Raw genomic sequence first — 25,401 nt, forward strand, 5'->3', positions numbered from 1 at the left:
ACTGGAGTGAACCCCATCTGTGCTGCCCCTTCAGGTGATCCTCCTCCCGGATCACGTGACACCTGGTCCCTTCTTACTCACGCCCCTTTCAGGGCGGAGCGTAGCAAGGCAAGCCCCCGGTTGTTCAGGCCCACAACTGCCCGAAGGTCTAACGGGGCGCCAACGCGGTTTCCAGGAACCTCCCATGAGCCTCCGGGGCTCTGGCACCCCTATGTGCCGTGCAGAGGTACCCTTTTGTACCCATTTGCTTCCAGATCGCCCTGTAACTCCGCCACAGCTCTGGCGGCAGACACTGTCGCCGACGGAGCCCCCCACCAAAAACAGCTCCTTTCTCACCTGCAATTTCTCATTAAGGGCCCCCTGCCAATCCACAGGAAGGGATCCCTCCCTACTGATGACAGATGGGCCCCATCTATATCCCAATGGTCCTTGCCGTTAGACCGCAAGTGTCTCATGAAACCAAAAGACCTTCTGGCCTGTGACTTGTGCCAAGAACTAATCCTCAATGGGAAAGTTCCAGTACTCCACCTGACTATGCCCCGTGCCAGCTCTGGTTGAATTTAGTAATTTTTACGACACTTACAAACCCAGGGTTCTAATACTGGGCTAAGAAATGAGGCACCAGATGACCTTAAATAAATCGGCTTGGAGTGGCTGGGTGTTCACATAGCCTGAAACATGGTTAGATGCCACAAGGTAAGTGGCAGTGCCTTAACCGTATATGTGTTGTAAAGGCCACTAGGACCTCTTCCATCCTAGTCAAGGGGATTGCTAACCTACTCTCCTTACATACAACACAAGTGAAATGACAAGTTGTGCCATGCGGGGAGGGTAAGAATTATCCAGCCCGCCATACTTCCTTCCCCAGCTATCTGTGCATAGAGCGTGTTGGAGCATGATGCGTGTGTATTTATGAAATGCAAGTGTTTCCGCAAGCATGTTGCCGCAGGATCCGCAATCTCTCTTACCCCGCTACTGATATAATTCTAACAACCCCGGAAGGAAGGAGGGATACTTGAACCCGAAAGTGGCCAGTGGGCTGCACCCCACGGGGATCTGGCAGTCATGTTTAAACTTTATATCCTTACAGCATGGCAGCAGACACCGCTGCAAGATGCCTTGGTGTGCAAGCGCCTGGTAGTTGCCCTACTCCATTTTGAAACTACTTAAGAACAGAATATGTTACATCAGTAGAAGCAAATGCAACATTGTTTATAGATGGTTTATTCATAGACATTGTCTGTAACACTGTTAAACCTAGGATTAAAGATCATTGTGTCGTTTTATTTAGAACATGATGAATTCTGTGTGTGAACCATCAAATAAATTTGACATGCGTCATGAAAAGTATTTAACATTGCTCTAAGATGGCGCCCATTTTAACTATAGTTTGAATTGTTTTTATAAGTGTTTACCATCATTCCAAGATGGATCCTATTTTGCTGCATGTCTGTAAATGATCTAGTATCAACGTCCTTTTTTTATTTCCTATACTGGTTTTCACTGCTTTCACTTTAAAATAATTTGTTGTATTGCCACCCCTGACCCATGTCCAAGGCTATGCTTCGCCAAAAAACTTCGGCCGTAGTTTTTCTGCCAAATGAACTGCATTTTGCTTCACTAGCACTATTAGTGTGTGTGCCTTTCCTTTACACGAAGAGCAGAAGTTTCTTTGGTGTATATATACGGAGGCCTGTGAGCAAGGGCGCAATGCCGGAAACGCGTAAGGCCATTGATGTTTCCTGTCTTCATCCCTGTAATGCTGCAACCTTCAATAAAGATGTGTGAACCTACCTGATGTGCGGCTCCACTCGAGGGCAACCTTTTCTTCCAATATTATGCAGCGTGTCCAGTCGCGGAGCCGCACTGCCGTGAGGAGCGGATCCTGGACGACACAGTGTTCTATGTATTGAACAGTTAGACTACTTTGTGAAGGACGGTATGCGGCAGGTTTCATGAGGAGGTGGCTTGTGAGGCATAACCCACTTGGTTAAATTGTGTGGGTCAACAGCGGAGCCTACTGGGGCGGATGGCAGCACTGCAAGTACCATCATGCAATTCTCCCGGAAACCTGTGAAGGCGGACTTAAAATATATATTGTGTCATGTGTCTGTACTACAGCTGATGACTACGGAGGCCTGTGAGCAAGGGCGCAATGCCCAAATTGCGTAAGGTCATTGATGTTTCCTGGCTTCATCCCTGTAACGCTGCAACCTTCAATAAAGATGTGTGAACCTGTCTGATGTGCGGCTCCACTCGAGGGCAACCTTTTCCTCCAATATTATGCGACCTGTCCAGTCGCGAAGCCGCACTACTGTAAGGAGCGGATCCTGGACGACACAGCGTGTTGTCTGTATTGGACAGTTAGACCACTTTGTGAAGGGCAGTATTATGGCAGCGTTGATGAGAAGGTGGCTTGTGAGGCATAACCCACTTGGTTAAATTGTGTGGGTCAATAGCGTAGCCCACTGGGGCGGATGGCAGCACTGCAAGTACCATCATGCAATTCTCCCAGAAACCTATAAAGGCGGATTTAAAATATAAATTGTGTCATGTGACTGCCATACAGCTGATGACTATGGAGGACAGTGAGCAAGGGCGCAATGCCCGAAACGCGTAAGGCCATTGATGTTCCCTGGCTTCATCCCTGTAACGCTGCAACCTTCAATAAAGATGTGTGAACCTACCTGATGTGCGGCTCCACACGAGGGCAACCTTTTCCTCTAATATTATGCAGCACGTCCAGTCGCAGAGCCGCACTGCCGTGAGGAGCGGATTCTGGACGACACAGCATGTTGTCTGTATTGGACCGTTAGACCAGTTTGTAAAGGGCAGTATTATGGCAGCGTTGATGAGAAGGTGGCTTGTGAGGCATAACCCACTTGATTAAATTGTGTGGGTCAACAGCGGAGCCCACTGGGGTGGATGGCAGCACTGCAAGTACCATCATGCAATTCTCCTGGAAACCTGTGAAGGCGGACTTAAAATATAAATTGTGTCATGTGACTGCAATACTGCTGATGACTATGGAGGCCAATGAGCCAGGGCGCAATGCCCGAAACATGTAAGACCATAGATGTTTCCTGGCTTCATCCCTGTAAAGCTGCAACCTTCAATAAAGATGTGTGAACCTACCTGATGTGCGGCTGCACTCGAGGGCAACGTTTTCTTCCAATATTATGCGGCGCATCCAGTCGCGGAGCCACACTGCCGTGAGGAGCGGATCCTGGACAACACAGCGTGTTGTCTGTATTGGACAGTTAGACCGCTTTGTGAAGGGCAGTATACGGCAGCGTTCATGAAGAGGTGGCTTGTGAGGCATAACCCACTTGGTTAAATTGTGTGGGTCAACAGCGGAGCCCACTGGGGTGGATGGCAGCACTGCAAGTACCATCATGCAATTCTCCCGGAAACCTGTGAAGGCGGACTTAAAATATATATTGTGTCATGTGACTGCACTACAGCTGATGACTACGGAGGTCTGTGAGCAAGGGCGCAATGCCCGAATCGCGTAAGGCCATTGATGTTTCCTGGCTTCATCCCTGTAACGCTGCAACCTTCAATAAAGATGTGTGAACCTACCTGATGTGCGGCTCCACTCAAGGGCAACCTTTTTTCCAATATATATATATATATATATATTAAATATATATATATATATATATATTACCTGCTGGCGGTCGCCAGTAGGTATATATAGTTAGGATTTTTTCCCTATGGGATTTTTGAAAATTCTATGTCTAATAACTTTGGCGTTTGTGGACGGAATTGGCTGAAATTTTCTGGAAAATGGAACATTTTGTTTCTGAGCAGCCCTTGGAAATTTGGGGGGGGTTTCGTCAAGGGGGGACCGAGAAAAAAGGGGGGTCCCAAAACGTGTTTTTAACATTGAGTTTTCCATAGGGCGGTTGGCCTCACTTTTAGCCCGAACGGCTGAATGGATTTGCATGAAACTTGGCAAAATTGTAGGGACTGGTAGCCCAATGTGCCTTTTCTAGGTCTCAATATATGTGCTCCAGTGGATTTTGAGAAATTAACGTTTAAAAAAAGATATATATCTGTAAGCGCGCTCCGGGCAGCGCTCCGGTCCGCGGACCTTAAGCGTACCGGAACTTCGCGTAGCTAAGCTGATTGGCTCTCCGGTGTCTGTCAACATTCTAAACAGTCCGGAGCGGCCGCCATCTTGTCTCTCGGTAGGATTGAGAGACAAGAGGAGGCCAAAACAAAGGCGAAAATGACCATAAGGGGGCATACTAGATCCTCCCTGACCCCCTAGGTTTAATGTGGAGGTTTTAAAAGGGCCCCGCGGGGCAAAAAAACCCCCAAAAAATTTTTTGTTTTTTTTTGCGTGGGGAGCGCCCGGTCCGCGAACCGGGAAGCGTTCTGGGCAGCGTACTGCAATGAAAAATGAATGATAGACTTTTCAAATGCTGTATGTTAATTGATTGTTGTTTTTGTTGATTATTTTTTATTTTTTTTATTTTTTAAGCATTTTTTTTATTGTGATTGTGTTTCATAATTTATTAAACTTTCTAACATTTCATTGTCAGAAATTTCATAATTATCATGGAATATACATTGTAGTCTCTGAGGGTGTAAAATGTCCTCATTTGCAAGGAGGTTATCTACTGCTTGTACACATTGCAGTAGTTCATTGTCCCAAGTTTCATCGAAAAATTCAATGTCAATTTGATCAATTGTATCAATCAATTCTTGGCTGCTCTCTTGCAGGTCCATTTCAAAAGAAACTTGGTTTTCGCCTTCCATTTTGCCTGAAATTTGGATTAAAAAAATATATATTAGTAGAGATAGGGCAATGTTGGGAATAATTTTAGATAGGCATTTTTTATCAGTGAATTTATCTTTGGGCAGTGTATAGTATCAGAGTGGAAGTAGGAATATAAAAAAGTGTATGTGATTTAACGGAAGTAAATTCATAATTATACAAGAGAAGCCTAACTCCATCCATAACTATAACAGAGAAGTCTCTCTAAATCTATAACTACTACAGAGGGATAGTATATATCTATCAGAAAAAGTTTACCATATTAACTTATAGTGCACAATATACTTCAGTTTTAAAAATAAAAACTTACCTTTAGAAAGAAGTTGAAGGAATTAGTGAAAATACTATTGAAATGTACAGCAAGAAGTAGTAGTCAAAATGGCTGTGTTTTCTTCTCTTCCTTTATATATATTCAGGTATATAACCAATGAAATGTCAGGTAAAAAAAGTAGAAAATGAAAGTAACATTTTCATTGGTTGTCAATTCCAACACTTCAGATGTGTTTTGTGAAGTAATTTACCTCAGGGTATTTAGAGAGGTCTACAGGCTAAATGACTAAATGGAATTCCAATCAAATTTGTGAAAATGGTAGGGATTGGTATGTAGTATGAGCTAATCTATATTTGGTGAAATTGTCTCCAGTGGCTTTTCTGTGAACTACTTTCCCACCTTTTTTGATGGTGCGCTTCCCAGGGAGCGACCCGGTACGCGTACCGTTGAGCGCCCCAGTTCGCGAACCTTAAGCGTTCCGGGAGTCCACCATTTTGTGTTTCGGTCGAATTAAGATACAAGATGGAGGGCAAATAATGTTCAGAATGGGTAGAAGGGGGCACGGTAGAGTTATCTTGACCCCCTAGGTTTTCTGAGGGTGGCTGAGGAGGCTTATAAAAAAAACATTTTTAAAAAAAAATTCGCGAGGTTAGCTCCCGGTTCGCGTACCGGGTAGCGCCCCAGGGAGCGTACTTTGTTGGAAATTAGTGAAAAATGTTAGAGTAAAATAATAATTGTGAGTGATCAGATGTAGGGTAGCTCTGAGAAGAGCTTTTGGGTTTATGGTACATTTAGGTACTTATAAGTAGGTACCAATGCACATTCTTAAATTCAGAGTGAAAACTCTGTTGCCCTCATCTGAGAAGTGAACTCCATCTCCTCTGTAGATATCTTGCATGTAGATACGCAAGTTATTGTTGTACAGGGAGCCCATTCCATGGTCTCTCATGTAAGCTGAAACAGATTTGTTTACATGCTTCCTCGACTTCTCAATTTGTGGACAAAATTGGTTTGACCACCTCCATTTCTGTCTTTGGCATATATTTGAATATACCAAGGCAGTCTGAGGAAAAAGTGCCATTAATTGCTCAAAGGTGTCCTTTAAAAGCATTTCCACCCCTACACCAGTCAAAGTGCCCAAGTCATTACCTCCACAGTGCACAATTAACAGGTCAGGTTTGGGCAAATGCATAAAGGTTTTCACCAATGGTATCAATTGGTGACATTTTAATCCTCTGTGGCCAAACCACTTAATTTCCACATCTTGTAAATTGAGGTTAGGTAATTTCCTGTTTTCAACGTACCTTTGAGCCCAGTGAATATAACTATGTCCAACAATCCAGACAGAAAACATGGTGAGAGAAGGTTCTCCTGCAGTCAGATGAAGTGTGGCAATGAAATGGCAGTTGAAAAAATGAGAGTTTAAAATGAAAAAAACTGTGGAGTTTCTGTGTTCATGAGGCAGTAACAGTGATTGGTGGATTTTGATTGCTGAAAACAGAAAGTTAGGGTGCACGGATGTGTTCTTTGAAAGATGTATTTTGAATGGTCAATAAAAAATCATTAAATGAAAGAATGCACTGGATATGCAGGTGCACTGAGAGTTCAGAGTTCAATTGCAACAAAGTTGTGTGAACTTGCAAACACCAGAAGTCTTCCAAGAGGTGGTTGCCATGCAGAAAAGGCAGAAAGGGCAGAGGGGGGAAGGGTTTTCATTTGAAAAAAAGTGAGGGAAGAGTTTTGATTGGGTGACATGAGAGATATGTGTGAAGAATTACAGCATTTCTGTGCTTTTGATAGCTGCAGACTCTGGAGTGCATACCTTTTGCTCTGCTGAAGACAAATTGGTGTGTTTCTGAGACTGTTTTCAAACTCAAAGTATTTGCTAAGGTGAGAAAATATTTCTTTAATTTAGATAGAGAATAGTGTGCTTTTAGGAGAAAATTATGAATTATGTGGCGCAAATTGCTTGTAAATATGCTCCCACATGTGCATGGAAAATTTAGATTTTGAATGTTTGTGTTACATAGCCATGTTAAAAGTGATACAAACATGCTGCAAAGGCAATCAAAAAACGCTTTTATGTGTCTTAAGGACATTTTAAGTAATTTTCCCATGTGCAGTGTTTTGAAATTATGATTTGAAAATCGTTTTTGGGGAAAAGGAATTGTTTTAAAATTTATGACAAGGACATAATGGTGTATGCTTCTTTATACGGCAATTGACTGTCCCTGATGTTATTTTTCCCATTTTAATGTAAGACCTTTCTCTGTGGCGCAAGTTGCTTGTAAATATGCTCCGACCTGTGCATGGGAAATTTAGATTTTAAATGTTTGTGTTACATAGCCATGTTAAAAGTGACCCAACCATGCTGGAAAGGCAATAAAAAAACACTTTCATGTGTCTTAAGGACATTTTAAGTAATTTCCCTGTGGGCAGTGTTTTCAAATTATGAATTGAAAATCGTTTTTGAGGTAAAGGAATGTTGTTAAAATTTATGTGCGCCATATGTCCACAAATTTCGTTTTCAGGGGTGCAGCAGGGTGTTCTTGAGACACCCCTGCACCTTTGGAAAAATTCCTAATTTGCGATGAGCTAATTGCTAATCGCAAATTGCACCTTCATTCTTATGGGCCTCCTGCTCCATGGAAATGAATGGGTAATTTGCAATTAGCAATTTGCTCATCGCAAATTAGGAATGGTAAAGAATCGCTATTTATTCCTTAAAATTCGCTATTTTGGAAATGCAAAATAGTTATATGATACATATGGCGGTTGATGTCTAACAAGATAAGAAGCTTAGGGATACATTTATGATGACTGGCGCAATGAAGTGGACATCACTTACTTCATTGGTAGAGCTTTACATGTATTATGTCCTCTGTATTCTTCATCAAGCGTAACTTTAATCTGCAATCCTGAGTAGGCCTCACCTTAAACAAACCTCTGGATAGGCCACACCTTATCGTCATCCTGAATTAATCATTTAAAATGCTAGGGACAGATTTATGATAGGTGTATGCCTCTTTTGCGCCACTTACAAAACACTGTCCACGGGGAAATGACTTAAAATGTCCTTAAGACACATGAATGTGTTTTTTTAAAGCGTTTGCAATTTTTTGGGGTGACTTTTAACATGGCTATGTGACTCAAACAGTCAAAATCTAAATTCACCATGCACAGGTGGGAGCATATTTACAATGAATGTGCTCCATGGGGAAAGGTCTTATAATGTAATATGGGAAAAATGACATCAGAGACACTGAAATGCCTTATAGAGAAGCATACACCATTATGTCCTTGTCATAAATTTGCAAACCATTACTTTTCCCCAAAAACGATTTTCAAATCATAATTTGAAAACACTGCACATGTGGAAATTACTTAAAATGTCCTTAATTCAAAATTTGCTATTCCTTATTTTGCGATTGCACTGAAGGATTTGCAAATTTTGCGATTCCTTAAATGCAATGTATCAAACAAAAAATATGTAAAAAATGATATTAAGGATTTGGAAACTACCACCAACTTCTAGTTTGTGGTAATTTGCGAATTCTTTTCAAAAAGCATTTTTTTCCAAAAAACAAAAGGTGCCATATGACGCCTATACATGTCCTTAGGGCATGTATGTGTGCCATATGCCCCCAAATTTCTTTTTCAGGGGTGTAGCAGGGTGTTCTTGAGATACCCCTGCACGCTTGAAAAAATTCCTATTTTGTGATGAGCTAATTGCTAATCGCAAATTGCAACCTTCATTCCTATGAGCCTCCTAGCCCATGGAAGTGAATGGGTAACTTGCAATTAGCAATTTGCTCATTGCAAATTAGGAATGGTAAAGAATTGCTATTTATTCCTTAAAATTTGCTATTTAGGAAATGCAAAATAGTTTGATGGTACATATGGTGGTTCATCTGTAACAAGATAAGAAGCTTAGGGATACATTTATGATGACTGGCGCAATAAAGTGGACATTACTTACTTCATTGGTAGGCCTTTACATGTATTATCTCCTCTGTATTCTTCATCAAGTGTAACTTTAATCTGCAATCCTGAGTAGGCCTCACCTTAAACAAACCTTTGGATAGGCCACACCTTATTGTCATCCTGGATTAATCATTTAAAATGCTAGGGACAGATTTATGATAGGTGTATGCCTCTTTTGTGCCACTGTGCGTCACTTTTATGATGCAGCGGCGGTGCTAATTTGCAATTAGCAATTTGCTCATTGCAAATTAGGAATGGTAAAGAATTGCTATTTATTCCTTAAAATTTGCTATTTAGGAAATGCAAAATAGTTTGATGGTACATATGGTGGTTCATCTGTAACAAGATAAGAAGCTTAGGGATACATTTATGATGACTGGCGCAATAAAGTGCACGTTACTTACTTCATTGGTAGGCCTTTACATGTATTATCTACTCTGTATTCTTCATCAAGCGTAACTTTAATCTGCAATCCTGAGTAGGCCTCACCTTAAACAAACCTCTGGATAGGCCACACCTTATCGTCATCCTGGATTAATCTTTTAAAATGCTAGGGACAGATTTATGATAGGTGTATGCCTCTTTTGTGCCACTGTGCGTCACTTTTATGATGCAGCGGCGGTGCAAAAGATTTGCTATGAGGCGACAACATTACAAATTGATGCATTTAGGCAGATATGTCATGGTGTAAAAAAAACGTACCACATGAAACCGATGCAGCAGTGATGCAAAAGATGCACCATGTCGCAAGACAGGCCTCACTTGGGGCCATATGTATCAAGCTAATTAGCATTCGCAAAGATCAAAATTCTACGAATTTCGGCCTTTGCGAATGTTAATTAGACAAATGGTATGTATCAAACAAGTTTGATGCAAAATAAGGAGTAGCAAAATTTGCTATTCCTTATTTTGCAATTGCACTGAAGGATTTGCAAATTTTGTGACTACTTAAATGCAATGTATCAAACAAAAAATATGTAAAAAATGACATTAAGGATTTGGAAACTATTGTGGTAAATTGGTGGTAATTTGTGAATTCTTTTCAAAAAGCTTTTTTTCAAAAAAACAAAAGGTCCCATATGACGCCAACACATGCCCTTAGGGCATATATGTGTGCCATATGCCCCCAAATTTCTTTTTCAGGGGTGCAGCAGGGTGTTCTTGAGACACCCCTGCACCCTTGGAAAAATTCCTAATTTGTGATGAGCAAATTGCTAATCGCAAATTAAACCTTCATTCCTATGAGGCTCCTAGCCCATGGAAATGAATGGGTAACTTGCAATTAGCAATTTGCTCATTGCAAATTAGGAATGGTAAAGAATTGCTATTTATTCCTTAAAATTCGCTATTTAGGAAATGCAAAATAGTTTGATGGTACATATGGCGGTTCATCTGTAACAAGATAAGAAGCTTAGGGATAGATTTATGATGACTGGTGCATCACCAGGGATGTGTCAGTCATCCTGCGCCGCTGTTCCGCCACCCATGGTGTGCTGCATTTACAATGCGGGGCATCATGGGGCAAAAATGGCACAGATGCGTGATGTATCTGTGCTGTAAAGGTAGTGATTGCTGGAGTTGTATCGCAAGTGCGATGCAGCTCAAGCAAGGCTCAGGGGTGCCCCATCTCCACAATGTTGCGTCAAGACCTATGCCTGCTTAAAGCAGGCGCAGGGTTTTGACGCAGCTTTCTCCTATCTGATTGTAAATACGGCACACCATGGGTGGCAGAGCAGCGGTGCACGTTAACTGGTGCATGCCTGGGGATGTGCCATTTAACATAAATCTGCCCCTTTACATTTAAGTATGTGCAGGACACACAGAGTCGGTGAGGCTTATCCAAGGTTAAGAAGAGATGAGTCCTGTTCACTGAAAATTTAGACATAGTCTTCACCTGCTCAGCATTGCTGGACATGGCTAAATAATAGCTGCAAAATATTACTCTTGTTAAACAATTTTACTATTATAATCTCTGAGATTTGTCTCTTACTCTGCAACATCTCATTGTTGTTATCTTTTTTTAAAGATAAAGACAACCTCAACATGAGCGACAATCTGCAATCAGTTGATTTTGACCTCATCATTGAACTTGTAATTGAAACATCAGTGGATGTTGATCCCTTGGATGATTTAAATCCTGAGGATGAAGAAGAGCGTGATGAGGATGCAGATTTGTCCGAATTATATGACATAGGATGGGAAGCTGACCTGCTTGAGCCTATGGAAATATAAACATTTATTTTTAAAATTTATAATTAATAAAAAGTAAAAAGGTAAACCGTTTAATTTAAAAATAAAGACACCTTCAAAAGCAGGTTATGTGTAGTGTCTTCAATAAAATATTAAAATATGCTCATAAAATCAGATTCACATATAAAATAGCACAGGTAACATAAATATAAATGTCATTTCTTTTCTGCTATTTCTGTATTGTAAATTTGCAAGGACTAAAAAATCTTCTATTTAAAATGTCAAGTAGTGTGTTAAGTTTTTGATCACTGTTATTGTTTTACTGTTTGGTAATAATGGTTAATAACATTTTTTATTATATTTTACCACAGATTCAACTGCAGATCATTTCAAGATTTCACCATGCCAACAATAGAAAGACAGAGAAAGGCTGCAAAACGTCAAAGACAGCAGGTGAAAGAAAATAAGCAGCAGTCCTCTAACAAAAAGATTTGTCAAGTCACGAAGAAAGCACCGGGTAAGAGCACAAAATATTTCATAAGAAATATGTGTAGTAAAAAAAATATTACTACAGAAAATGTTTCAGTCCATAAAACGAGAAGGAATTCAAATGGAAAGGAAAGGCCAATCAAAAATGTTACTGCTAGAGCAAGAGATAACTCTGTGCATGATAGTAGAAGGAAACAACAGTTTAGGGAGATTCGTAAACGAATGTTCCGCAACAGGATAATTGGCAATTTGTTAAAAAATATTAAGAAAGGTCAACAGAAACTGGTTTTTTATAAGAGAAAAAAAAAAGTTGAGAAAGTTATTGATCAGGCATTTGAAATTAAACGTAAGTTATTTATTTTGATAATCAATAGAATTAGGAAGCTAAACAAGGCAATTTATGATTTCAAAAGAAATAGTAGATGGAAGAGAATAGTTAATCGTAGTAATTTTTGTGAAGTTTTTTCTGGAGAATGGATGCATAGTTCAAGCTGTGAGGCATTTTTTAATGAGGAGAGTTATTTCCAGGATAATGATTTGGTGCATGCAGTTGACACCAGTGGTCGTGCTTATGAAGTGAAAGATGGTTGTCCAGTTGAAAAAGAAAAACTTGTGACAACAGAGGCAGAAGAGGTGTTAGGTAATGAGGTTTTAGGAAGACGTGCTAAGGGTCCTGTGTACACCTGGAAGTGTAGTAGTATTTGCAGTGTGCGACAGGATTCCATCAATTTGCTTTGTGATTTTGTACGGTCATTTAATAAGAAAAGTTTGAAGCAGAAAATAAGGTTGTTGCAAGAATTAGATCCTTGCAGAGTAAGAGAAGTGACAGGTTTGCATGGTCATTCACTGGCTTGTCTTTCCAGGAGAGTATGCCAGAGTGTTTTTCATCATTTCAGGATGCTAGCAGTGCATCATAATAAAGTGAGGAAATTAGTTAGAATGTTGTATTATGCTAAGAGTCCAGCAATTATGCTTAAACAATTATGCGCTGCTCTTTTGCATGGTTCTGAAATAGATGTGAAGAATATATGTGAAGAAATTGAGTTTTGTTACTTTGGAAGTAAAGAGGAGAATGTTGAAATTGAGCAAGAAGAAGAGGGTCATGTGGAAGATAGTGTACAGGTTTCCAGTACAGATAATTTCCAGAGGGAAATTGCGACGTTTGAGGTGAAATCAAGTGAGAGGCCTAATTTCACTTGTGTGTGTTGTCGACGCACTTATTATAAGAATCAGACTAAGTTAGTGGATTTACATGCAAAAAGTGAAAGGGAAGATAATAGTGAATGGAAGGATTTCGCAACATACTTGATGGTAGAAAATTGTTTTGATTTGGGATTGGATCAACGTGTGTGTACTTATTGTTGTTGCAAATTAAATCAAAACCAGATGCCTGCTAGAGCAGTTCATAATAATCTGGAATTGGTTGAGATTCCTTCTGAATTGAAGGATTTAAATACTTATGAATCTATTTTGATTCAAAGTATCCATCCCTTTCAGGCTATTGTAAGAATGGAGCCAAAGACAGGGAAATTGCCTCCATCAGATTTACAGAGAGGATTAAAGGGAAGAGTTGTTTATTTGCCTCTAGATTTGAAGAAAAACATTAACACAATTGGAGTAGAAAAAGTGGAAGAGGAACCTCTGGTTATCTTAGTTAATGGGGTTCCGACAAAGAATAAGAAAATATGGCAAGATTTAGTAGATGTTAGGAAAGTTAAAAAGGCAACATTGTATTTGAAAAAAAATAATAAATACTATAAGAATGTATATGTTGCAGAAGAGGAAGTAAGTGAGGAAGAGGATAGCGATTTGTGTGCTGGTCAAATTGAGAAAGTAGAACCCTCTACTAGTGAAGAAATATATGAACATTATAGTGTTCATCCTTTGCATTCCAAGGAAGTCATGGGGAATGCTATTGAGTTGTTTCAAATGAAACAAGCCAAAGGGAGTCCCATTAGTGTTTGGGAGGAAAGTTTGGAAGCTCGGTGTTTCCCACAGCTTTTTCCAACAGGTCAGGGAGGAAGATATGATGAGCGACCTCATCAAATTCCTGCTTCTGAATACCGGACTTTGCGATTGTATGCAGGAGATGCTAGGTTTCGACAATGCATTCCCTATTTGTTTCATCTCCTGTTTGAAAGCGATCTGTCTGGACTGTCATATGCAGTGAACCACATCTTGAAAAGTGGTATACACATGCAAAACATCTCGGCAAGTGACTTTATGGATAAAGTCAATGTCCAAGACAGTATTTTGGATTCTCACCTGATTAATCTCATGGCGTGTCAGCGTGGTACTAATGAGTACTGGTACCGTCGTCATGGTGATTTAAAATGTATGCTGAGGAACTTAGGTACTCCCACATGGTTCCTCACTCTGAGCTGTGCCGAGTATGGCTGGGAAGACTTACTTGAATTTCTACGAGAGGCAAATGCTAACGTAGATAACATCGAATTCAAGACACCCGGAGAACTGTGCTCTTTGGATCCAGTCAATGTATGTAGGTACTTCAATCATAGATTTGAAGCTATGATGTCTTTCATCATGAATAAGAAGAATCCACCTCTTGGAGAGGTGTTGGATTTCTTCTGAAGAAAGGAGTACCAAGCAAGAGGTGCTCCTCATATACATATGTTGCTGTGGATCAAGGATGCACCTAAATTTGGAACGGATCCAGAAGACTCATTGATGAGTTTCATCCAACAGTATTCTACGTGTGCTGTTCCAAACGCAAAGGAGAAGAAAAGCCTAAGAGAAAAAGTTCTGCGTTTCCAAAGCCATCGATGTGGAAAGTACTGCCGTCGTAAATTCCGAAACAAGGACAAGTTCTACACCAAATGTCGTTTCGGTTTTCCACGACCGGTGATTTCTAAAGGAAGAGTAAACAGTTTGATGTCTTCGCTGCGACATAATGTCATGAAGAAATCACCTAAAAACACATACAATTTGAAGAGGAACGAAGAGTCCAAGTACATCAACGACTACAACCCGGTGATTTTGTCCATGTGGAATGCTAACATGGATATACAGTTTGTGGCTGATAACTGTATGGCTGTGGCTCGGTATGTGACGTCTTACATCACCAAAAAAGAGAAGACAGAATTGAAGGATATGTGGGAGGACATTTCCCATGAAAAGAGCCTCAGCAAGAAGTTGTACAGTTTCAGTCTGAAGATGTTGTCGCATTGAGAAATTGGAGCTTACGAATGCTCTGACCGGTTGTCTTCAGCAAGTCTCTATGCCAAGTCCAGGAGTATCGTTTGGGCGAGTCTTGGTCTTGCTGCAACGCGTAATCGAGTTCTGAAACCTGTGCGGGAAATTGAGTATTTGGCGGAAAAGGAGCCAAACAGTACCGACATTTTGAAGACCAACATGTTGGATACATATTATCCAAATAGAAGCAGTCACCTCGACAATGTTTGTCTGTATGAGGTTCTTCAAAATTACATATTCAAGAGGAACATCAAAGAAGATACTGAGAAAGGAGTGTATGCTGTAATAGGAAGTGAGGGATGTCTGGTCAAGCAAAGAAAATGCCACTTGGTAAACCATCGAAAATTGAGTGGCGAATCTCCTGAAAAAAAGGAGTTTTTCTATTTAGCACTTTTGCAACTTTTCAAGCCTTGGCGTGCAGAAGAGGAACTGCTTGGAGATTTCCTCTGTTACGAAGACTCTTTCAATGCCGCCAAGGAGACCATAGAATGTCCTGCTTTTCCCAAATATGTAGAAATGTTGAATGTGGAAATTGAGCAGGAAGCAACGATTGCAGCCGAGATTGCCAGAGACAGTTCTCAGGACAGTCAGAGTTCTGCTTCATTGAGTCAGGATCCACTAGGAGGACCTGTTATCGAAAATGAAGCTGCCACTGCCATGAATGAAGTGGAAAGAGCCATGGCACATGCTCAGGAGGATGCGGTTAACTTAGAAGAGTTGGAAAGACAACTCAACGTTGAGCAGAGGAAAATATATGACGAAGTTACCATGCAAATTGATCATGGATTAAGTCATGACAAGAAAGATTGCTCATGTACGTCGTTGAAGCCTGTCCGACTGTACGTGAGTGGAGAAGCGGGAACTGGAAAAAGTTTCCTCATTAAAGCAATTTCATGCTATTTGCAGGAAAGGACAGAGTCATCGCTGTCTTGTGTTTTCACCGCTCCAACTGGACTGGCAGCACATAACATTAAAGGGATTACTTTACATCGTTTACTGATGCTGCCAGTGGAGCATGACAACAAATTACAATATCACAAGCTATCTGGAGATGCTTGTTTTGAAGTTTCAAGAATCTTGAGGAAAATGAAACTTCTTATCATTGACGAAGTAAGCATGGTTTCCAATGTCATGCTTGCCTTTGTGCATTTGAGGATGCAAGAAGTTCTCAAAACAGAGTATGATGTGTTATTTGGTGGCAAACACATCATTGTTTTCGGAGATCTTCTGCAGCTGACACCAGTGAAAGGGCAACCTGTGTTCAAAATGCTCACGCATGAAGATACCAGGAAGTGCCTAGGCAGCATTGGCAACGTCAATATATGGTTAAACTTCAATTATGCTGAACTGCATGAAAATATGCGTTAGGCGAAGGATGAAGTTTACAAGACTATTCTACAAGATGTTAGAATTGGAAAAGTGACCGAGCATGGGATAGAAGCTTTACATGCACGATTACTGTCAAATTTATATCCAGAACAAGATGTTGTGCCTGAGAATATTTTTCAGAAAATTACTGATAAGAAATCTGGAATATGTTTGATGCCAACTCTTGCAGAATGTGCCAAATTCAACAACAAAATGTTGCATTTAGAAAAGCAAGAGATTGTGAAACTGGAAGCTATTGACAGAGTAGAGCATATGGGATCAACAATTATTTTGTCTGAGAATCTGAAAACAAAATTGGATTCATTAGAGAAGAGTATATCTAAAACTGCAGGTTTTGAAAAGACTCTGAATGTGTGCTTGAACTGCCGTATAATTTTAAGAAGGAATTTACATGTTGAAAGAGGTCTGGTAAATGGATCAATGGGTAATGTTGTTGATTTTGTAAAATACAGAAATAGAGATGGAATTGAATTTTTAAAAATTAAATTTGATGGCATTGAGGAAGTACAGCTAATTGGTCGTTGCTCTGCTAGATTTTTGCTTGTAAAAGACTTATATGTTCGCCGTAAGCAGTTTCCTGTTTGCTTGGCATATGCGGTGACAATCCATAAATCGCAAGGTTTAAGTGTAGACAGTGCATTGGTGAATATTGGCAGTTCTGTGTTCAAGGAGGGTATGGCATATGTGGCATTGTCACGAGTTAGAACTTTATCGGGATTGTACTTGATTGAGTGTGATGTCACAAACATTTGTGCTGATCTAGATTGTGTTAAGGAATACAATAGGTTAAGAAGAGAGTATGCGCCACATTTGCCTCAGTATCCTTTGTTTGAGAAACGTGTGGTAGGCCGGAAACGAAGAAATGTGACCAATACTGGGGAGGTTGTAGCAAAAAGACGAAAAGTCGATGAACCTAAAATTACAAGCAGAAACAAAAAGGATTCTGTTGAAGATGTTGTTGGTTTTCAATTTGAAAACAGTTCTGGTGTCAACTGCTATGCTAATGTAGTGGTTAATGTTTTGTTTTCTCTAGAAAATGTAAAAGAAGAGATTGTGGTCAATTCTGATCAAAGATTTTGCAGTTTGTTAAATTCTGTGTTAGAGAAATGTAGCACTGATAGAAGAAACATAGAAAGTGTGTCTGAAATTCGAAATCTGTTAGACAGATGTTCAGGCCAAACACAATTCTCTCAAAATATTCAGCAAGATTGTCAGGAGTTTTTAATGTATATGCTTGATGTATTACATGCTGAAGGTGCAGATGTAGATCAGCTGTTTGGGCTTTCTTATCAATGGCAGCATGACTGCGAGAACTGTATGGTATCAAGTACTACTAGTGTAGACTCAGAAAGATTTATATATTTAACTTTGCCAGACAGTAAATCAGTCTCCTTTAATAAGCTAGTAAAAGCAGCTGATCACAACATGGAGTGTAGCCAATGTAAATCTGAAATGATGTCCACATTATTTATACGAACATATGGCCAGTATGTCATTTTAATGTTCCAACGATGTAGGCCTGATGGAACAAAATTGACAACTTTAATTAAAAATTTTGTAGCTTCGCAGTTGTCAATATCAGGAAGGACTTTTGTAACTGCAGCAATTATATATCATGACGGCCCTTCAATAACATCAGGACATTACACAGCTTATTTAAAGTCTAGAAATGGCTGGTCATTCTGCAATGATTCTGTTTTAATTTTCAAAAAAAAATTGCCGTATGACCTTAAAAACTCTTACCTGGTGTTTTTAAAACCAAAATTTTAGGGAAATAATCTCGGGATGTGCTCTGTGGAATTTCAAGAAGTTCTAATGGCTCCTACACAATTTGGCCTTGAGGATAAGTGTAGTTCAGAGACATAACTTCTAACCATAGGACTGGACGTCATGGAGAAATACGTGCACTTTGAATGAGTTCAGAAAAACTGTTTCTTTTTATAAGCTAATTGAAGCAGCCAATCAAAACATGGAGTAGAGGGAATGTAAGTCTGCAATGCTGTCTACTGTTTTACATTGCTTTGTGATTAAAAGTGATGTAGAGAATTAAATAATTGTAGTAGTCATAGAGGTAGTGTAAGTCTGCTTCATAGTAAGCAGTATCAGTGTCATAGGAAATGTAGAACATGACTGAGCAAGAAGGGGAAGATATTACTATTCCAGGATTGTGAAAATGATCTTCAACATTTTAATTCTGAAAGTTGCGGAAATGCCAAATGACGGGATTGGCTTACAAGAAATCCAAGAGTTATAAATGGCTCTGACCAGATTTGGCCTTGTGGAAACTTGTGGTAGAGAGCAAGAAGTCATTTATTGCATGTAACGTGTTTTTAAAAACGATGGAGATTTTCTTTCAGAAAGTGGCGGGCTGAAAGTAATAACAGCACAAAAGAGTGTAAGCTGTTCATAGGACATCCTTGGACGTCATGGAAAGTAAGTTAACTTTAAGGAGTTCTGAATTTTGATTTCTTATGTTGTATGGGTTTTTTAAACACAATCATTTTGATTGTGTTTTTTTTTCCCCGCTGTTATATGATGAATACCTTCAAGTCACTGTTTTTAGTGAATTTTGATACATTCTGAGAACAGCAAAAATAAACCATTTAACATGTATAATTAATTCTGTACTGTTTGCATTTATGATGTATATGTAGAACTGTGTAGGAGGCATGGAGAAGGTGACGCTTCTGTAAGTGTCAAAGTTGTTACATGCAGTGCTGCACTTCTGCGTATTCTTTCATATGCTGGACTACATCTGCACAATGAGATACCTAAGCAAAGGAAACACAAGTGATGTGATTGTGAAATGAGCAAAATAAATTGCACGTATTTCATTTACATCACCTGTGTTTCCTATCATTACGAATCACATTGTGCAGATCAAGTTAAGGTCTGTCCAGGGAAACATAGGAGGTTTGGACTTTGTTGAAGAGTGCAGTGGACATGACTCACTTCATTGGTAGACCTTCACATGTATTATCTCCTCTGTACTCTTCAACAAGTGTAAATCTCATCTGCAACCCTGAGTAGGCCTCACCTCAAACAAACCTCTGGATAGTAGACATCTTATTGGCATCCTGAAGCAATTATTTAAAATTTTAGTGTCTTGCGACACTTTTCTGAAACAACAGCAATGCAAAAGATGCACCATGTTTTAAGATAGGCCTCACTTCATCTGCATCAAGATACTGTTAGTTTAAAATGTATATCTTTAGGACTGTGTAGGGGGCCTGGAGAAGCAGAAGCTTCTGTAAGTGTCAAAGTTGTTGAAAAACTGTTTGTCCTTCAATCTTTTCCCTTGTCTTTTCTAATTTTTAAATACATGTTTTAATATTTTTCAAATGTTTGTTCTCTCTTTCACAGATTGAAAGTATAAAAACAAAAAGTGAGTAATTTAACGACAATTATAAGGTAAATGTTTTGTATTCTTTTCGTTACATTTCTATCACATTCACCTACTATTAGTTCCACAGCTTCATTTCTTTAACCCTCAGTTTCCTGCCTTTGCTACTTTCCTCATTCCTTTCTCTATTACCTACTTACTCAACTCCTTCCACTCTTTTCCTCAGTCCCTCTCTTCTCATAGTTCCTCACTCTTGTTCACTCACTCCGTCTCTATTACTCTTAGTGTCTTTGACTGATCACTCTATCACTACTTGTTCATAATGCTTTCTCTGTGTAGTTGAAGCACACTAAGGGGAATATTATGAACACAGCCAATAAAATTATTGCTCTTTTTATTGGCAGAAAACTGGTGCAAAAGTGGTTTTAGCGGCAGTTTTCTGCCACAAAAGCAGCTTTAGCGACACATTTCTGCCAATAAAAGCTGCAAAACTTTTATTGCCTATGTTGATGATATGGCTCTATGTTACTTACATTTCTTTGCTGTTTCAATTAATCTTTTTCTGTTATTTTTTGTTTTCTGTTTTCTATTTTTTCTCTCTGTTATTCCTCATGTTTTAATCTTATTTTGAACATTCACTCACATTCTCCAAGAAACTCTTCTTTGTTAATGTTATACTCTCTTTTTTTTTCTTTCACTTCGTTATCTATTTTGTTTTTCACAATTATACCCTCTTCTGTCTTTTCTTCGGTAAATAGATCTATTAAACAGTATCTCTTCTTTACTCCCTATAGCTGTCTTTTTTTTTTTAACATCACTCTCTGTTTACTTTCCTTATACTTACACTTTTTTTTTTTTTAATTTTTTTTGGTTAGCTCCCGGTCCGCGTACCGGGAAGCTAACCCGGGAGCGAACCAAAAGAAATAGAGCTTGCCAGAGTGCTAAACATTCTAGCAATTTTTTTTGAAAGGGAAGGTAGTTCTGAAAAGAACTTTTTTTTTTATATTTTTGTTGTTTTATATATATTTTTTTTTTTTTGAACATTTTTTGTTTTTTTTGTATTTTTTGAACGATTTTATATATTTTTTTGGTTTTTTTGGGGGGGGAAACAACAAAAAACAGGCGTTGAAAAGGGCTCAACAGGAGCAAAAAAAAATTACTGGGGGCGGTTAGGGCAATCATGGTGTTCATACGCCAGGTTGAGTGCATTGATGCTCATGTTGCCACAAGCTAATAATGCACGACAGTGCATACATAAGTGAATCATGTGCCCAACATTTTCTTGAATATTTGACACAGTTTCCCGTGCCTCTTCTGGTGTTAGAGAAATCGGTATTGTTGGTCTGGCCACAGGAGTTGGTCTTGGATTGTCAAGCATATCCCTTATTTCCGCCCGGCTGTAATTTAGTGGATGCTTCCTTGTCATGTGCCTGTGCATTGTGTGATTTCCATAGCTATATTTTTTGTCCGTCCCTCTGGACAATTGTTCTTTGCATATGCGGCAGGTGACATACCTCGCATTGACTTTTTTTTGGCCACGAGGGATCGAATAAAACTGCCAGATGAAACTGGCTTTCTTTCTGGAAACCCGGGGCACCTCTTCTAAGAACTGTGGTTCTTCTCCCTCCTCATCCATTTCTTCATCTTCCTCCTCAGTGTTGGTAATGACCTGGGGAGGTGGTCCTCTCTTCCCATGAGGAGGTGGAGGTGGTGGTGGGGGTCCACCAGCTGGAGCTACCAATAAAGCCATTTTCCAACAAGCAAAATAGGTCTTCCTCTCTCAATGATGAAAGTCAGAGTGAGGAAAGAAGGAGGGGTTTTCATCATTTGGGAAAAACAATACTTCTCAACCAATGAAAAGTGTTATTTTTAGGTCACCTGACCTAGCCTTACATCATTATGAAACCAAAAGTGAAATGAACCAATGAAAAGTTTTATTAACAAGTCACATGACCTCTCACGCTCATGTTACGCGCTGCGGAACGCGCCCCGGTTAGCTTCCGGGTCGCTAAGCATCGCGCCCCGGTCCGCGCCCCGGGACACTTCCGGGTGCGCTAACGCGGTACGTCACAAGACGCATTACGCGGCAACGCGATACGTCGCGTTTTCGCGAAGCGCTGCGGATCGCTTCCGGGGAGCTGCGTTTCGCGCCTCGGTCCGCGCCCCGGGGCACTTCCGGGTGCGCTAACGCAGTACGTCATAAGACGCATTACGCGGCAACGCGATACCGTCACTATGTTGATTTTTTACCGGTTCGCGGACCGGGTCGCGGCATCAAATTGAGCTAACGGGAAGCTTCCCGGTCCGCGGACCGGGAGCGAAACAAAAAAAATATTTAAAAAAAATTATTAATAAACATATAAAATATATTTTTGGATTTAAATAAGAATACATTTTACAGCTATAGATATTTGCTATTAAAAAACCATTGAAATTCACTGAAAAAACCATAGGTTATAAACCATATATAGTTAGGAATTAGCATTTACAAAACCTTGAAAATTCACTGAAAAAACCATAGGTTATACACCATATATAGTTAGGAATTAGCATTTAAAAAACCTTATTTTACTCACACAAAACCATTGAAATTCCATATATAGTTAGTTGCACTAACTATATATCGCGCACCCGCAATCCACTGCTGATGATGTCACATATTACATCATTCATGACATGATCAGTGACATCACTGATGACATCACTGATGACATCTCAAATGACATCACTGATGACTCCACTGATGACATCTCATTTGACATCAATGACCACATCACTGATGATATCATTCATGTGACAATACAATGCATCTCCTCACATTTTAATATAACCTCTGATTCACCCAGTGTTAAATACAGAGTATAATTTTTGAAACCATTGACACACCAATACTAGTTACTACATATGTACTCACTGATTCCTACGTCTACACACACATTCACTCATTCACCCATACAATCATTCATACATACAATCACTCATCTTTACAACACTATCATATGCACTCATACACCTATACAGACACTCACACTCTGCCACTCATCCATGGAGTTACTCACACACCTAGTCAGTCCTGTAAAGAATCAATCACACTTCCATTTTCTTGTCTATACAGTTAAACATAGAGCACCTTACATTTTCAAACATATACTAACACATACTTACCTTGTTATACAATCATTGATATAAGTACACATTGATCTGCACAGAGTCACACACCTCCCAGCCAGCCACACACACACTCAGTCTCCCATACAAATACTTGGACAATCAATCAATAACCCATATAGTTACTCATATAGCTACTGATCAACACATGCAGCAGTTTACAGAACAACAGACATAATGATGCACAAATTAAGACAGTTTAGTCACTAACCCATGCACTCAGTGAGATACATTTAATCCCTCACTCATACAGTCAGTCATGCACCTACTAAATCCTTCGTCCAGACACTTATACATCCACTCATTCTTCAATATGTAAGACATATTTAAACTTTACAGAAACATAAAATCACTGGATGTTGTTATCAGTGATGTCATCAGTGATGTCATTTGAGATGTCATCAGTGATGTCATCAGTGATGTCACTGACCATGTCATGAATGATGTAATATGTGACATCATCAGCAGTGGATTGCGGGTGCGCGATATATAGTTAGTGCAACTAACTATATATGGAATTTCAATGGTTTTGTGTGAGTAAAATAAGGTTTTTTAAATGCTAATTCCTAACTATATATGGTGTATAACCTATGGTTTTTTCAGTGAATTTTCAAGGTTTTGTAAATGCTAATTCCTAACTATATATGGTTTATAACCTATGGTTTTTTCAGTGAATATATATATATATATATATATTTATTTATATATACTGCTCCGTGGTACACCAACGAGCGGGGCACGCACTGGGCAGGTGCCATATTTGCGGTGGCGTTCCGCAATTTGTATCAGGCTCCAAGATCCTTCATCGTGTGATAGAGAAGGAAAAAACAGCACTCCCGGGACTTCGTTACAGCAGCAAGTTTATTTTGACAGAAACAGACGCGTTTCGGAAAAAGCTTTTCCTTCTTCAGTGTTTACAGTTTGGTATAACATCATCGCTTTTAAAGGGGAACCACATTCATTTCATTAACATGGAAGAGGGTTTTCGCGTATTGTAGATTTTCAACCAGTGCCATTTTAGAAAAGGAGATTTCTCGTATTTACAAAATCTTTCCTTATACATAAATGTATTTCAGATAAATATCAACGTCATTTTAAAGAAAAAGAGATATCTCATTGAAACAAATTATTATACATAAATGCACTACGGGTACATATGTTAAGAACCCAGCAATTTTATTCTTTTTATAATACATGATGTAAATTATCTTGCCGTGGATCGGCATTCGCAACCGTATATGTAATCGGTTGCTGATATGGTACTCTCTATTCCATGATTATCAAGCCTTATATAGGCCTATGGTAATTAATTCCCATTAAGTGCAACAAGGCTGCTTTAGCATCAATTAACTGAACATATTCCATCATCGTTTTCTTTTCACTCGTAATCCTATTTGCCAAGGTGTACTATTAATTCCTCCCCACTATTTAATCCATTCGGGGACTTTGTGCCAAGGTCTATGGTATAGCGGGATTCCAACCATCTTAATTTTAGAACTCTATCCTCTCCTCTTATGTGAAGTGGTACATAGTCGATGCAAAAGTAGCGTAACAGGTCCCTGTCGCTATTATGTTTTACAGAATAGTGGCGCGCCACTGGTTAACTAAAACCTTTTTTTCGTGATTGCGCGCATGTGCTCCAATATTCTCAGTTTCACCATGTTAATCGTACTCCCTATGTATTTTAACCCACAGGGGCACGTAAGGCAGTACAACACATGGGTAGTTTAGCAAGTCGTGAATTTAATAATCCTTTTGTCCCCTTTTACACCCTTGATTTTATAAGATAGGGTTCTTTGACTAAAGGCACAGGCCTCGCATCTTCCGCAGGGAAAAAAACCTTTCATGTCCTTCAGAGTTCCCTGTCTTGGGGGCACATTCTCTAAATGACTGTGAACCAAACTATCCTTTAAACAGCGTGCCTTCCTAAAGGTAATCAATGGCCCCGCTGGTATATCAGTTGCAATGATATTGTCTGTCTTAAGTATGTGCCAATTTGTTCTCATGATGTTTCTGAGTTTATTGGAGTCACTCGAATAAGTGGTGATCATTCTAAACTTTCCTGTCTCATATTTTTGATGGAGTTTACGTTTTAATAGATCTTTCCTTGGAAGGGTTCTAACTCTCTTAAGAGTACTTTCAAGAAGATTCGCATCGTACCCTCTGGTTAAGAATCTATCTACACTCCCACTTACTGTCTCTTCAAAGTCACATTCCCTAGAACAGTTTCTCTTTAATCTTAAAAAATCGCCATAGGGAATGCTGTTCTTTAGTTTCTTGGGATGCGCGCTTGTGGCGTGAAGTGTGCTGTTCCCAGCAGTGGGCTTTCTGAAAAGGGAAGTGGTGATTTTGCCCTCTAGAATATCCACTCTCAGATCTAGATAATTCACCTTTACCGAACTGATCTCCCCTGTAAAGTGGAGATTAGCTTCATTCTTATTCAGCACTTTTATATATTCTGCTTCACTCTCAGGGCCATCCCACACTAAAAACAGGTCATCAATGTACCTGTGCCACGCCACTATTTTGCTGGTCCATTCCTCATTGTCCGGGGACCAGGCCACCTGC

The 25,401-nt window shown here is 39.6% G+C and overlaps 1 non-coding gene across 1 annotated transcript; it reads right to left on the reverse strand.

Annotated features, from left to right (window-relative positions):
• Positions 1–673: 673 nt before the first annotated feature.
• Positions 674–798, reverse strand: LOC144820615 (U6atac minor spliceosomal RNA). Its single transcript, XR_013607892.1, has one exon. It is a non-coding gene; the product is annotated as a U6atac minor spliceosomal RNA (small nuclear RNA).
• Positions 799–25,401: the final 24,603 nt, after the last annotated feature.

Source organism: Lissotriton helveticus, chromosome 2_1 (genome assembly GCF_964261635.1).
Source record: "Lissotriton helveticus chromosome 2_1, aLisHel1.1, whole genome shotgun sequence".
In the NCBI taxonomy this organism is placed as follows: Eukaryota; Metazoa; Chordata; class Amphibia; order Caudata; family Salamandridae; genus Lissotriton; species Lissotriton helveticus.